We start from the raw sequence: 17658 nt of genomic DNA on the forward strand, positions 1-17658 counted from the left end.
TGGCTGGTGTTAAACCACGACCAGTTCCACGGACCATACAATGTTCCACGGACCGTGTAAGTGTCCGTGGAAGTCTCGACGAGCTGAATTATTCCAAGTCTATAAAGGTGATCCCAACTTCATTATTTTCATTCTAACACTTCCCCACTTCTCTCTAAAGTCTCTAGAACATTCCATATACTCCATCCACAAGAATAAAAAGGAAATCAAAGATCAATATCAAGAATTCAAGTGAACCAAGTGTATGAAACACATTAAAGTCATCCAAGCTAAGGAAATCCAAGAGAAGTGAACTAGGGTTTTGGTGTAAGAAGAGCATTGCCACTCAAGGCTTGTTCCTACACTATCTAAGGTAAGTTTTATGATATTTTCATGTTGTTTGAAGTATTGAAAAGTTGAAACACTTGGATTATAGAAGGAAATAGGAAATGGGTCATAAATGTGGCAATAGTGTCATTGTTGAGTAGAAGTTTGGATTGAGTTGTGGATATTGATATGTTGGGATTATGAGTATGTTATGAATGACATTTAGAACATGGAATGAGTATTATATGTGAAGAAACATGATAGTGAACTATGATCATGATTTTGGAGAATTGAAGGGAAATTGTGAAATGCGAATATTGTAAACGAATGACGATTGTTGTTTATGATATTGTGATTGTTGTTATGAATGTTTGGGAGTTGATATGGAATATGGAGAAAGTAGTAAAAAAAAACAAAGGAAATGCTGCCCAATTTTCTCTAGCATTAGTAAGCATGTTCTTATAATTATTTAGCTAATTTCGATACGAATTCTTTTGAAGGTAGAACGCGTGCATTAAAGGAGAACGAGCAAGCAATAGAATAGTTAAACGACAAAGGTATGTAAGGCTAAACCTTTCTTTCTAAGGCATGAATCTTATGGCATGATTTTCCTCCTTCTTCAAGAATTTCCTATATTCCGGAAACTAAGAGCCTATGTTCATGAATAGCCATATGAGATAAGAGATATATTACGAATACGATAATGATAATGATGAGCTTATGTCTAAAGATTCTAGAGCTCATGGTATGATGTTCCTACAAAGCTAATGGTGTTAACTATGATTTAATGATGTTTTCCTTATGTGCACTCACCTTAAAGCGTTAGTCCCTCCAAGGTGAGATATAACGATTATGATCACTCCATAACGTAATCGGGGGTTCACGACCTTATGTCACCCCGACATAGCTATAGTTTTTTTCAAGTTCTAATGTATGTTTTGATGATAAATATATAATGATGCTAAGTTATAATAAAGCCATGATATGCCTATGAGATGAATAATAATGATAAGTCTATGATATGCACGATGATATACTTCCACCACGCCTAAATGGCCGGACATGTCACCGCTAAGGCGGGCTGCTTGTGATTCCACCGTACCTAAATGGCCGGACATGTCACCGCTACAGCGGACTGCTATGGTTCCACCACGCCTGGAAGGCCGGACACTATCAGCACTAGTAGGCTGCATATGATGGTTACCCGGACGCGGGTTAACGATGATGATGTATGAATGATATGATGATGTATGTATGATATGATGATGTATACGCTATGGTAACTCATATGATATGTTACGTATGATATATGTGTAAAATATATCCACTTAAAGAGTACGCAGGTTATGTCTTCATCCTATGCCTTATGATTTCCCTAATATGTTCATTTCATTCATGCCTTACATACTCAGTACAATGTTCGTACTGACGTCCGTTTTCTTTGGACGCTGTGCTCATGCCCACAGGTAGACAGGGAGGCGATCCAGACTCGTAGGAGCTATTAGCTGTTTGAGAGCACTCCATTTTCCCGGAGGTGCCATTGATTATTCTTTTGGTACATATGTATATTCATGTTTTTGGCACGACGGGGTCCTGTCCCGTCTATATGTCTAGTACTCTAGTAGAGGCTCGTAGATACGCAGTGTGGGTAGTATGGTCTCACAAATTTCTCATTGTATATGTATATATATTATTTTGATAGCCAAAAAGGGCTTATGTTTATAAAGTAATTATGTTTCAAATGAAGTAGTTTTCTATGATTATGAGCATAAGGGATATGAATGAAAGTAGAATGAGTAATAGGATGAGTGGTGCTCGGTGGTTAGCCCCGGGTGCCCATCATGGCCCTAGTCGGGTCGTGACAAAAGTGGTATCAGAGCAGTTCAGTCCTAGGAAGTGTCTACGAGCCGTGTCTAGTAGAGTCTTGTTTATGGTGTGTTGCGCGCCATGCTAATAAACAGGAGGCTACAGGGCATTTAGGAAAAATGACCATCTTTCTTCTTATGAGATCGTGCGATAGAGCCGTGTATAAGATTTAATCCTCCCTAATAAGTGTGCTATGATTTTTAAATGCCGCAAAGGGAAAAGCTAAAGCCGCCCATGGCAAGACCACGATGAAAAGGCGGGCGTAAAGAGAGCGCGCCAATGAATGTAGATAGGGTGAATCACATAATGTAGCTCCATCTAATGCCTCCACTACTCCGCCTATTACGAGAGAAAGAGCGAAGAGGGGCCGGCCTCTCTAGCTCCTATGCCTCCAGTGCCTCCACCGGCTACTTCGGGTCAACAAGTGACCGAAGCTATTCATTTATTGACGCAGTTAGTTGCCGCCCAGGCACAACGGCAAAATGCGGGCCCATGACTTCATGAGTTTGAATCCTCCGGAATTCTTCGGGTCAAAGCCGGATAAAAATCCGCAACGCTTTATTGATGAGATGTTGAGGACATTAAAGATTATTCATGCCTCCGAGACTGAATCTGTGGAGTTGGCATCGTATAGACTCTGGGATGTGGCGGTCGTATGGTATAATAATTGGTTAGCGTCGAGAAGAGAGAATGCGCCTCCTCCCATTTGGCAAGAATTTGTAGATGCCTTCATTCGCCATTATTTGCCACCCGAGGTCCGCCGAGCTAGAGCGGATAGATTTCTAAATTTGAAGCAAGGGAACAGGGAAGATATGGAAACATTTATGAAGTCATAACATCGGAATCATGCCTTGGAAAGAAAGGGACGAGCCTTAGCATACCTGCTCGACCTCCTATTGGATATGTTTATCCGCCCGAGCTCGTAAATATACATTCGAGAAGATTTACACTAACATTCGACTCTTTATCGCACACTTGTTCCATGTTTTGAAATCAAACTATTTTATATTCTGCCGAAAATCGGGCAGCATCTCCCCTGTTTATATGCCTAGCTCGAATTCTCAATTCAACAACCAACTAACAACAACAACAACAATACCAACATCAATAACATCATTTTCAACACCAAAGTCTTCCATAAAACAGCTCACATGCTGTTTTCCAACTTCCATAACTAACCAACTTACTATACAATTATTTAACCATTCTATCTTCGCGAATAAACCGGTATACATAATTAGAAGGAGATTCATACCTTATTCTCGTTGAAATAGCAATATCTCCAATACCCACTTTGAATCCACGCTAGAATTCACCACACAACAATACTAGAATCACGACCACGCGCTATCCGAACCTAAACTAATACTCCGTCGCTTAAAAATCACTCAATTTTATGATAGGCTCGCCTCCATCCGTTTTCCGGGTTTTTGGAAAAATCGAGCGAGAATACGAGTGAAAAGGGGGGTTTTTACCCTTTATAGCAGAATCTGGTGAAAAGGGGGGTTTTTACCCTTTATAGCAGAATCTGGTGAAAAGGGGGGTTTTTACCCTTTATATAGGGGTCAAATTCGGTGGGGTCACTGTAGCATTTTACTGTAGAAAGTCGGTACTGTAGCAGTACTGTAGCAGGCGTTTCTGCTTTGTCAGCTGAACTTGTAACGTCTATACTTCTCTACTCCGATGTCCTATCGATGAGCGGTTTATTGTGTTGGAAACTAGGCTCGACGAACTTCATTTTAGGCTTTTGAAACACCTAAAAACTCCTAATATACTAGGAGATATACTCCTCCAAAGTTGACTAAAAATCTGCCCAAAATTCTGCCAACTTTTTTTCCAAATGTTTCGACAAATTTATTTTCTTCGATTTGCTTGGTCCCGAAACCTTTAGGCATTTTCTTGACTCTTATTAAGAGTATTCATTAACCTTATAAGGGTTCCATGACCTCTCCGAGCTTACTTTAGTTTACTTACGACGCAAACGACGCGAAAATTTTTTGAGGTGTAACAAATGAACCTGCAAATTAGGATCTAGAAAACAAGATAAAGATATTGTGAAGTTAGAAACATGTGAGCACTTATCCTTTTCCACACTTGAGCTACTACATTCTGCACCTAGCTCAACTTTCTCAATATCTACGGCACCAAAAGCTTCATGTGTCTCAATGTCTTCATTGGAAACTTCATCACCTTTGCTTTCTTCATTCGAATCCCAAAGTGGACAAAATTGTACAGTAAACTCATGTTTAGTATCATCCCACAATGGGTTATCCCACACTTTAAAACCTTGACCAATGAGATTTTCTTCTTCAAGTGAGCTGTCATCATAGACATGAGGTTCATCCTCAATTTTCTGCATGAAAGGAGATGTAAGACTAAAACAAGAAAGAGTTAGTGGCTTGACATATGAACAAGATTCACCCTCTCTCAAGTTTTCTTGGATTTTTTTACTCAACTTATCTTGTTCCTCACTTTCATCACATTGTGGTAGATTGCTCAATTGAGAAGAACCACAGAAAAGGCTAGGTTCACTCCCAATTTGAGTTATACCTTCGCTTAAAACTCTTGATTCATGAGATTGTGGTACAAATTCAGTTTCATTTACATCTACAAATACATCATCGATAAGGTCATACCACATGAGATCATCAGGCTCAACTTTGTCTTCTACTTGCAATTGTTTCCATGAATCATCATGCTTTGCTCCCTTCAAATCTCCTTTGAAGCTAGATTCTTTGTTCAATTGTTGTTCCAATTCTTTAATGGTTTCTTCTTCAATAACCTGCACATTTGGAACACAAACACTAGAAAAAGAATGCATTAATTGGTTAGAGCTTGAACAAGATTCTTTCACACTTATGCACTCTAGTTTTTCGATCTCTTCTTTTTCCTCATCTCTCAAATGCACTTGTTCACTCTCTATTTTACCTATTGAACTCACTTTACTCAATTTTTTCCACTCATTTCTACTTTTTGACAACTCTCTTTTTTCACTCACCACTTCCTCTCTCGAGTTGTCAAGTTGCTTACCCTCACTTCTCTCTTTCTTTTGTCTCTCATCCTCACTTTTGTTAGGTGTAGAGAAGGTTGTCAATGCACTATCATCCCTTTTTATCCCAGGACAAGTTATGCTGTAATAAGTATCACAAGTTCCCATATACTTGCCAAGAATTCCTCTTTTATTCCTTGGAGGACTTCTAACATCAACTCTAATTTTAGGCTTCCCACTCCTACTTTTGTTTCCCTTCTTGCATACCTTTTCCTTTTCAAACACTTCTATCGATCTCCTTACCTTTAATTGATCTTCTTGAATCTCCGTAGGGGACAAAGATACAAGGGCTATTTTTTTCCCATCATCTTTCACCAAGGAATACCTATTCTTTTCTAGATCATATAAAACTTAATACCTATTCTTTTCTAGATCATATGAAACTTTCTTATAGAGATACCATGGCTTTCCTAATAATACATGACATGTGAATAAGGGAACCACATCACACCAAACCTCATCCTTGTATCTCCCAAGAGTTAATGACACCAACACCCTCTTCTCTACCTTCACTCCTTTTAAGGTGTAGGGTGAAGCATGCTTAACACAAGATAAACCTACTTTTTCAACAAAGTAAGCACTAACTAAGTTGTGACAAACATTCTTGTCAATCTTAGTGGCACACACATTAGACAATACCTCCATTCTAGTTTGAAAAACCTTGTTAACTCTAGTAAGCTCATGGCCTCTTCTAGGACTCTTTCCCAAACTAGATCTTACCGGAGTAGGTTTAATAGGATTCAAACTCCTAACTTCAACATTATCAGCACATTCATCACCATAACTAATGTCATCATAATCAGAAGATTCATCACTACTATAATCCTCACAAATGTTATTACCTTCACTCGAATCACAAATCTGATGTGACTCATCATAGGTTTGGCTATCTGACTCATCGTAGCCACCATACTCTTCACAAGAATCATTGTACGCCCTTCTATCATCTTCTGCATCTGATTCCCAATCTTCTTCACTGTAATAATCAATCCCTTCACTCCAAATGCTTTCAGAATCGTTAAAAAAAAACATGCTTTAAAAAAAAGAAAATAGTTAGTAGTAAAGTGATCTCACATACACTCCCTTACGTGTATCACTCAAGTTGTGGCTCTCAACACTCGTATTTCACACTATTAGGCTTTTACCCTTAAATAATCTCACCACTCTTTCCTTTTACCACTCAAGGGCTGAGCCTCGAATTTCTTCTGATACAAGCCAAGCTTCATCAAGAATATCCATTTCAAGCCGAGCTAGGGATCACGTCTTTGGAGACTTACTAGGTGCTTAGATTGAAGGCATGAAGCTCAAGAATATGCTAAAATGGAAGTATAGGCCTCATTTGGATGAAGTAGGGAGAAGAAGGCCTTTCTCGTCTTTTGAGAAGACTACTAACCAAACAAGGCCCTTACTTCATTAAGGGTATTATTATAATAGCCATAGTAGACTTCCTTTTCTATCTAGTATAAATACTATCTTAGTTTATTTCATTTGGTAGACTTTTTATGATAGGAAATATTGAAATTGTGAAATTGTAAGACTCCATTGGGAGCATGAGATATGAGAGCTTGTTGAAGCTTTTTGGTTGAATTCTTTGTTGAGAAGGTTGGTTGCTTGGGATTTTGTTTCCCTTGAGGTCACCTTAAGAAGTTTGGTGCTTGTGATTACTCAATTGGAGGTCTTGGTTATATAGAACCTCGGTTGCCAATTGGTATTTCTCTTTCTGTCAACTTACTTATCCTTTAATTTCCTTATCCCTTTTGAATTCCTATTTAGTTTCTTTGTATCTCTTCTTTTCCTTTGTTTATCTTCTTAATTTCTCGTCTCCGCGTATCCGTGCTTGTATCAATTGGGTTGCCAATTGGTATTTCTCTTTGTGTCAACTTACTTATCCATTAATTTCCTTGTCCCTTTTGAATTCCTATTTAGTTTCTTTGTATCTCTTCTTTTCCTTTGTTTATCTTCTTAATTTCTCATCTCCGCATATCCGTGCTTGTATCAATTAGTATCAGAGCTTAGCTTAGGTTTGTTCCATCAAATCTCGTCTTGGGTTTTGATTCAACAAAAAAAAATCAAAAATTCAAAAAAAAAAAATTGTTGATTTTGTTGAATCTAGTGTTAAATTAGAGTTTCTTAGTGTTTCTAGAGTCTAAATCTTCAATTTCGAGTCAATTTGAAGTTAGGATTTGTGCTCCACCATTGTTGAGCTTCAAAGCTTCAAGAACAAGGTTGGTGGGTTTGAAGAAGAAGGAAAATTGAGGGTTCAAGTTGATTGGGGTTTGTTCTCTAGTTGATAAGGACTCTAAATTCGAAATTTGAAGGTATTTGGCCAAGGGTTGAAGGATCTACTATTTTTGGAATTTGAAGCTTTGAAAACTTCAAGCACTTGAAAGTGGGTCTTGTTGAAGAAGGTGAAATTGAAGGTTGGAACCTATTGGGCTTTGTTCTCTACATCAAAGAGAACTTACATCCTAAATTTGAACTAATTTGAGTTGATTTGAGGGTAGTTGGATTTTTGAAATTGTTCTTGTATTCCTGAGGGTATTCATATCTTCATGTGAAGAAGATGACCCAAAAGCTGGTTTGATCCAAAATTTCAAGTACAAAATGTCACACCCCAATCTCATTAGGGCATGATGGGCACCCAACTCTTACTTAGAGCTGAGCGAACCCTTTGGCATTCACATAATGAAACTGGACATATAATAAAGTACTTTCAGTCAAACCATAGAAATTTGCGAACGATACTCAATTAATCAAAAATCGAGTAAGTCAAACTGACATATCGGCCTACATGGTCGCTTTACTCAACGCACGACATCTCAACATACTAACCACAGGACACTGTCTGCAAAGTCTCTAAGAGTAAACACTTGAATCATGTGAATCGGGACAGGGCCCCGATATACCCGTACACACACATGATAACCATAATGACTCGGCACTGCTCCAGGAAGAAAATGGAGTTTGCCAATCACCGATAGCCAACCATCCTAGCGAATACTTTTACCGCAAAACAACGGGACCGTGTGGTATGAACACGCGCCCCTAGGCAAAGGGACGTCAGTACGAACAATGTACCGAGTATGTAAGGCAGCAGTAATCATAAAGGATGAGACATAAGCCGTAATGAATGTATGGAAACCACCTATAATATGAATAGCCCCGAAGGCAATGACTAAAAATTTAAATATATACCATACCCGGCCCATTATGGGACTCGGTGAATAAAGTCATCATATACCATACTCGGCCCATCATGGGAGTCGGTGCCATCATCATATCATATCATATCATATCATATATATATATATATATATATATATACCGTACCCGGCCCTCTAGTGAGGGACTCGGTGAACAATGCAGTGAAACTGTGCACAAAAACATACTTGGCCTGGGACTCGGTGAAAGATATATTAATAGCATGCACGAGCAGAATAGTGAGCAACTATATGCAAATTAAATCATCATCTGAGACTCAATAGAATAAGTAGAATGAACTAACACTTGAGTATCAAGACGACAGTTATGTCAAGTAGCCCTCGAATGTCACTACGGATTATGTTAAACAGAACTTTAGGAATCATAGACGCATATCACATATCAAGACATAATGATGAAATAGCTTCTGGAAATCAAGAATATTAGCCATCCTAGTGTCTCTAAGAATAGGAGCTTATACATTTGTCGTTTGTTTGTTTCATATAGATCATGCCAAAAGAAAGAAAGAATATAGCCTTAACATACCTTACGTCGTCCAAGGAACTCAACTTAATCACGAACTTTCCACAATTAGTATGCCAAACCTATAACCATAGGAATACGTACACAACTTTAGAGGGCTTTCGTATATCGTGTATATCAATGATAATTCAGTTTGAAAATGAAATGGACAGCATTTCCCCTAATATTTAACAACCACCACTCAATCAACAAAACCAACAACAACGACAACAACCCAACAACCTCTCTTAATCCTTTTTCAACTCAAATCATCAACACCTAAGAATATACACTAAACAAACCAACATACGCTTCGTATACGATACCTTATACACTTCTTTCTTCCAAATTTATGAGCCATATCAACAAAAACACAACAACAACATCAACTACTATCCATGTACAAGAAAACTACTTCAATATCATTTTAATAACAAGCAAAAAACAGTCCACATACACAACACTCTAAATCGTTCCATAAGTTACAACATTTAACAATAAACATAACAGCAACTACGACAAACTAAGTTATTCCTACTGATTTCCAGCCACATGACATCGTAGAAACAGTTCCAAAATAGTCCAGCAAGTACAACAAGCTATATGCGATTTTCGATTGACGTCCCGTGAGCCCTATACGATACGTACTAAGAACGAGCTTCACGACCTTCTCCATGAAGTTAGGAAGTTGCTACATACCTTAAACAAGATGGAACCAGTGCTCTCTTTCCCGTGCTTTCAAGAGACAGTGACTCCGACAACTTGAAATCTCAAGAACAAAATTGGCCGAGGCCTTCAAGATTCACCTTCAAAGCCACGAACAACTTCCTTAAAATGGAGTATACTAATTGGATTTAGTTGCTGCCAACGTTTCCTTGCTCCAAAGGAAATTTTCCCAAAGTAAAATGTTTCTTAACATTCTTGGCTAACCCCCAAAATGAATTAGACAAAAATGAAATGTTGCTGGCCATGTCTTGGTCTAATTGTGATACATAAATGACACGTGGGGCCCCCTTCCATTCACATTAATCATCCACTTGTATTATAGTGACTTGCATGGACGCACTTAGTTTATACACGTAGGTAGGATTTTTTTTACACCAAACATTTGGTCTTTATCCAATGTCTTGTTATGGTGGTTATTCCTTTGCTGGGGCCACGTAGTCATGATGCCCTCCCAATACTTAATTCAACATTTAACTAATTACCCGCATAATTAATTTCTTGATCTCAATTCACTTAAATAGTAATCATTTTTAGCACATCTTATTTACTCATTTTATACTCCTATGATATGTCACTAGTCCATATCCTCATTTGCCACACATAAAATATTATTTGCAATCATCGTCGTCACACTCTTCCATCTTAAATCATTTCGGGACTTCATTCCTCGTATACACCGAGTTCTTGATTTTCATGCTTGAATATAACTAAATTCTCCGGACTCGGATAAATTTGATCATGTTGGACGGTCCAACTTCCTGGTCCAAAATATGGGATATTATAGCTTGGACTGTATTTCATTCAAATAAATTTCAAACCTCAACGAAACCTATTTTCTTCGATTGGTTTAATTTCAAATCCTTACGGTGTACCATCACTCTAACCACCTATAAGCTCGAGGGATAGCCTCGCTTCCGTTACTAATGTCATTTAACTCGCACGCTTTCCAACGCATGAAAACACGGGATGTAACACAAAAAGTGGAAAAAGTGTGTTGGGTCAAATTTAGCAAAAATTTATGATCTAGTGGGCCCAAAGTACTTCAAATTGAAGGAGATTTTCAGAAAATCTAATCCCAAAATGAGGTACAACTTGCAAAATTCATCACATTGATTTGGGAATACCGTTAAGATTGTCAGACCGTGTAAAATCCACTGCCCGTCGTTCTCAACCGTATAATCTTACACGAAGAGGCAAGCTGACTTGATATAGGGTCATCATTGACGGACCGTATAAACATTACGGTCCATAAAAGATCAATTGCTCCCACCGTACATCTACGGATCAAGTTACGAGCTACTATTGCAAATCTACGAACCAAGATACGGTCCGTAAATAGTATACGGACCATAAAATATCAAGCATCTCAACCGTAGATTTGAACCAAAAAAAAAATTACGGGCCATAAATCGCACTTGTCAACTGCGACTTATGCTTCCGCTTGTGGGCCCATTTCGGACCTTTGTAGAGTCGCATTTCATGACATGAAGAACATATATGTGAAGCCTCAACCCCTGGTTCCACCCGCATTTTCCCGAGAATGCATTGCAAGTTTGTTCCTCAACCCGGTTTCATCTCTTCTTCGTTTCTAGGTTTCTCTAGGTAATTGATAATTCTTTTTCTTAGCTAATTACTTTAAGTAATTGTCCTTACTTAGTAGATAATTAGTTCTTGAGTGATATGAACCCAACAAGCACAAGGCCTTTCACTCGAAGTCAAGCAAGAGAACTTTAAGAGTTGCAAGCCTTGTTCATGAAAAAGGATGCCTTGGAGGAGATTGGAGAGAAGACTTCGCGGATTTACAACATTTGGGAGTTGGCATTGGAAGAGTTGCAAAGTGGCTAGAAGCGCAAAAGGGTTAAAAATGCAACTATGGGGCTAAGATTGCAATTGGAGGTCATACTTGTAAGTTATGGGGTTAGAATGGCAATTGGAGGTCATAATTGCAAGATATGAGGCTTTGGATGCAATTGAAGACCCATGTGTGTATTTTTGCAAAAGAGCCACTTTAGGGCCTTTTTGGTGTAATAGACATTAGTATAAATAGTTTTTGTCATCCATTTGGAAGACTTAGCTTGGATATTGTGAGAATTTATATTTTGAGAGATTTAGTTATTAGATAGTTTGTTTGGTTGATTATTGACTAAGTGTAATTTCTTAGTTGTGCATTGAATTGCAAGTTCCATTGAATTCATATTAGGTTGCTCATTTGTGGAATTCATTTGAGTCCCTTTTTCTTGAATTCAAATTACTTAGGTTCTTAGGGTTGAATCAAATTGGGAGGGATTGGGTTTGATATACCCAATTTTGCCCATAGATTTACTATCCTTTGGGTCTAGTATCTATCCTTCTATCTCTTCTTTTCCAATTTTTCAAGTTCCTTTTATTTTCTTTTGTTGTTTTTGAATTCTTAGAGTTTCCTTAAGTTGAATCTTATCATTTGGTATCATAGCATAGGCTAAGAGATTGTTCCCACAATTTCTAATCCTAGGCTCAAAATCTGAAATCACAACCAAAAAAAAAAAATCAAAAATCCAAAAAAAAAAAAAAAAAATCGAAAATTATTTTGTGGTTTGATTTTGTTGTTTCTGAATTTAGATTTGAGTTTATTGAGGTGGAAAACATCTAAATTCGAAGTTTGAAGTTGTTTGGGTGGGTTTTGAAGTTTTCACCATTGAAGCTTCATCAAACTTGAAGAACTCAAAAGTGGGTTTAGTGATTGAGAGGCAATTAAAGCAAATTGAATATTGGGCTTTGTTCTCTAAGTGATAAGGAGCTTAGTTCTGAAATTTGGAGAGAAAATGAGTTGATTTGGTCACTAGATTGCATTTGGGTGTTCTTGGTGTTCTTAAGAACATTCATATCTTCATATTGGAGAAGAAGACCAAAGAAGAGGGTTTGATCCAAAAGTTTTCCAAGGACAAGTGGAAAGTTGTTTGTTGGGCCAAAAAGGGCAAGTCCTAGGTTGTGTGGGGCCCAAGACGTCATCAGATCCAAGAAAATTCGGTCCAAATTTTGAGGAACACGAGTTCGATTCGAAATCACTGAAGCCACTATACGGTCCCACATACGGACCGTATAAATTTTACGACCCGTATAATTTGGTCCGTAAAATTTGAGGTTCGAAGGTTACATTCTGTAAGTGATTTACGGTGGAAAATACGGACCGTAAAAATTGTACGGCCCGTAAATTTTGGTTCGTAAATTAGGTACCAGATTTTTGAGTTTCTGTCCCTGTTCTACGGACACCTTTTACGGTCCGTGAATTATATACGGACCGTATAATTCTCACAGTCCAATCCGTGAATTTGAGGTACATTTTCAATTCCAAATATTCATTTCATCTCAATTCAATTCTCAAAAACTTCTTGAACCTTGATTGTAAGTGATTGTTTCCCTATTCCTTAAGTAGGGAACAAAAAAAAAAAAAAGTATAGAAACTTAAAAATTTTGGTTGTTTCAAATTGATACCTTAGATCACTCGGGGCTTCACGGCTGCATTTTCAAGTTATCACCTACCCGGGCCCAAAATTTTATTTATTTTTCGGTTTTAGCATTCCATTTTCTAGTGTCTCTTAACTAGTGGTCATTTAGTAGTTGTTCCTACTTGTGTCTACTAGTTCTTGTGTCAACATTTCTTTCGTGCTAATTTCTTTCAAGCTTTTCTTCATTTTATTTCGTTGAAACTTTATTGGCTCTTGTTCGTTTTGCTTTTGAGTCGTCCGTCATTCATCTAAACAAGAATCCATTCTACCACAAAGGATAAGCAACGTGTGAATTTGATTGGACGAGTGATTCATCAACAACTTCGAAAGAGCACTGAGTGTGGTAAGGTTGAGAGTTCAATACGAGTGAAGTGAGGCTCTTATTACTAATCTTGTTTGCTAGTTTTGCAGGTCATCATGTCTAACCAAGGTGATAGAGCGCAAGAGGTAGTAGATATGTCATCCATAGCAAGTTCATTAGCTATGATCATGAATCAAATCTCGTGCATGCAAATGGGTATGGAAGAGATGAGAGGAGAAATGAATGGGAAGTTGAAGGCTATGGATGAACGGATGGTGAGTGTTGAGAAAGTTCAAATGGAGGGTTCGAGTAGAATGGGCACTCCCGTTCTAGGAATGAAGGTGATGGGGATAAAACACAAGATACCACTCCAACCATTACTCCGGGACAAGCACGTGCCTTGTGCAATCCCAACGCCACAACCACCTCCACCCAAAGAGCTCCACCACCCCAAACAACCAACTTTACATCCCAAAACTCCACATTCCAAAACACCAATCGACAAACCTATCCCCAAGTTTACCAACACAACCCGAATGAGGCAATCCCTCAAGCAACCTTACAACAAACACCCCAAGCTCCACCCCAAGTCCAAACACATGATCTCTTTCCTAACCAAAAACCAATACCAACGCCACTACCAATACCCCATGAATGAAGAGGAGTATGATGACTATCCACAAGGAAGGTGGTGGGATGATAATCAAAAGGAGGAGGCGTGGAGGAATGAATAACCGGGGGGAGGGGAGGAAGAGGAGGTTTTGAGAGGTTTTCGGGCCATGACCCTAGATTCCAAGGTCATGTAGACTTAGGAAGGGCCCAAGGTTATGAGGACCGGGGAAGATGGCAAGATAATGAGCGAAATTTGAACACCATCAAGGTGAACCTTCCTACGTTCCAAGGAGGAAGAATTCCTTGAATGGAAATTGCAAAGTGAGCGCATCTTCCTCACGAACAATGTGTCCGAGGCCTTGAAGGCAAAGTATGCCCTCACTCAATTTGAGGGGTACGCTTCTACTTGGTGGGAATCTAAGAAGTTACAAAGAGCTCAACAACACATCTATGATCTCCCAACTTGGCACGACTTGATTGAGCTCATGGAGACAAGGTGGCTTCCATCCACATACCACCAAGATGCACTCAAAAGGTTGTACATGTTGAAGCAAGGGTTGAAAAGTGTGGAAGCGTACTTTGATGAGTTTGAGGACTTGCGGATGAAGTCCAAGATAGAAGATCATGAAGAGTACACTATTATAAGGTTTGTAGCCAACTTGAATCGAGACATCTCTAAACCAATGAGGCTCAAAACCTATAATAGTCTTGAAGAGGCATTCCATGATACATCCAAGGTTGAGGCGGATCTAAAAGAAGAGAGGTCTTATAAGGACAAAAGCAAATCGTCTTCAACTTGGAACAAAGGCAAAGAAAAGTGGAAAACTTCCACTTGGGATAAGCCCAAGAGCAACACTCAAGCACCTCAAGCCAAATTCGATTACAAAGCCAAAGGTGATGACAAGGCTAAAGGAGGTAACAATTCTAACACCAACTATAATCGACCTTCTACCATCCAATGTTTTAAGTGCCAAGGGAGAGGGCACAGAGAGAGTGTCCCAACCGGAGGACTATCACCATAGTGAGGGATGGGTATCGAACCGATGATGAACATGAGGGCGGGGATGGTTGTGAGGAAGAGGGAGAAAGAAGTGAGTGTGAGGGTGATTCTGATGAAGAGGTTGAGATAAGGTATGAAGAAGCCTTGAATAATGCTATTGTGGCTAGAAGAGCCATGAGGGCTTTAGCTAGGGAAGAGAGTGACCAAAGGGAGAACTTATTTCATGCACGATGCAAAATTGTGGATAAGGTGTGCTCCTTAATCATTGATGGTGGAAGTTGTACGAATGCCGTTAGCCAATTCTTAGTTGAAAGTATGAAATTCCCACCCGTAAGCACACTAATCCCTACAAACTCCAATGGTTTAATGAATGTGGCGAAATGAGGGTCAACAAGCAAGCCATTATCAAATTTAGCATTGGCAAGTACCAAGATGAGATTTCGTGTGATGTGGTGCCTATGCAAGCTTGCCATCTATTGCTTGGAAGACCTTGGCAATTTGATGTTGATACCCAACATAGTGGGAGAACTAACAAGTATTCATTTGTGGTCAAGGGAAGAAGTACATTCTTAATCCACTAACCCCTTACCAAGTGAGTGAGGATTATCGAGTGATGAGGAGCTTCGGGAGAAGTATCAAAGGGAAGAAAAGGAGAAGGGCGAGAAGGAGACTTTGTTGGTCATAAATGGAGAAGGGACATCTCAAGATGGTTCCAAGAAATGCTTGTTGGCCAAACCAAGTAATTGCTTAAAAGGGGTTGACGAGAGACACTTCATGGTGTGTCTTGTCAACAAAGATCTTCTTCTAAATGCTAACCAAGCTACTAGCACTTTGCCTATTAGTATGTCTTCTTTTTTGCAGAATATGAAGCCTTGTTTCGGAGGAAATGCCCGATGGCTTACCTCCTTGAGAGGTATTGAGCACCAAATTGACTTTGTACCGGGTTCCCAAATTCCCAACAAACGGCTTATAGGAGCAATCCGGAAGAAACAAAGGAATTGCAAAGGCAAGTGGATGAGCTTCTTAAAAGGGCCTAGTGAAGGAAAGTCTTAGCCCGTGTGCCGTTCCGGTGATTCTTGTTCCAAAGAAAGATGGCACTTGGAGGATGTGCATTGATTGTAGAGCCGTCAACAAAATCACGGTAAAGTATCGCCATCCCATTCCTAGGCTTGATGATATTTTGGATGAGCTTTGCGGCTCAAGTGTGTTTTCAAAGATTGATTTTAGAAGTGGCTATCACCAAATTCGAATGAGCCCCGGTGATGAGTGGAAAATGGCCTTCAAAACCAATTTTGGACTCTATGAGTGGCTTGTCATGCCATTCGGACTAACCAATGCACCTAGCACATTTATGAGGTTGATGAACCATGTCTTGAAACACTTTATCAACAAGTTTGTGGTTGTTTATTTTGATGATATCCTTGTGTATAGCAAATCAATTGAAGAGCATGTAGGCCATTTGAGGCAAGTATTTGATGTCTTGTTGCGTGAGAGGTTGTTTGCTAACATCAAGAAATGTGCTTTTTGTGTTGATAAAGTAGTGTTCTTGGGTTTTGTGGTGAGTGCAAATGGTGTGGAGGTTGACGAAGAAAAAGTGGAGTCTATTAGAACTTGGCCACTCTAAAAATGTAACCGATGTGAGGAGTTTCCATGGGTTGGCAAGTTTTCTATAGAAGATTTGTAAAGGGGTTTAGTACAATTGCCTCTCCCTTGACCGAATTGATCAAGAAAGATGTTCCTTTTGTTTGGGGAGATGAGCAAGAGAAGGCGTTTCAAGAATTGAAATCAATGTTGAGTTCGTCACCGTTGTTGCAATTACCCAATTTTGAGAAAACTTTTGAAGTTGAGTGTGATGCTTCCGGGGTTGGCATAGGTGGAGTGTTGATGCAAGAAGGCAAGCCATTGGCTTACTTTAGTGAAAAGCTAAAAAGGGCGTCATTGAACTACTCTACTTATGACAAGGAGTTGTATGCACTTGTAAGGGTCTTGACCCATTGGCAACATTATTTGTGGCATAAGGAGTTTGTGATACGATCGGATCACGAATCCTTGAAACATTTGAAGAGCCAATCCAAGCTCAACAAGAGACATGCGAAATGGGTAGAATTGATTGAAGCTTTCCTTATGTGATCCATTACAAAAGGGGAAGGACAATGTGGTGGCGGATGTATTATCTAGAAGGTATGTCTTGCTAAACACTATGACTTCTAGAATGATGGGATTTGAAAGCCTTAAGGGATTCTATTCTCAAGATCCCGACTTTAAGGCGATTTGTGAGGAGTTGACCCAAGGGAGGAGGGTTGATAGGTTCCAACTTGTTGAGGGGTTCCTATTCAAGGATGGTAGAGTTTGTGTCCCAATGAGTTCATGGAGAGAGTTGTTCGTCAAGGAAGCACATAGTGGTGGAATGATGGGCCATTTTGGAGTGGCCAAGACACTTGACATTTTGGGAGAGCAATTCTACTGGCCCAAGATGCGACATGATGTTGAAAAGCTATGTGGTCAATGTTTGGAATGCAAGCAAGCCAAGTCTAAAACTCGTCCCCAAGGTATGTATACCCCCTTCCCACTCCTAATGGTCCTTGGATAG

Source organism: Lycium ferocissimum, chromosome 7 (assembly GCF_029784015.1).
Source record: "Lycium ferocissimum isolate CSIRO_LF1 chromosome 7, AGI_CSIRO_Lferr_CH_V1, whole genome shotgun sequence".
In the NCBI taxonomy this organism is placed as follows: Eukaryota; Viridiplantae; Streptophyta; class Magnoliopsida; order Solanales; family Solanaceae; genus Lycium; species Lycium ferocissimum.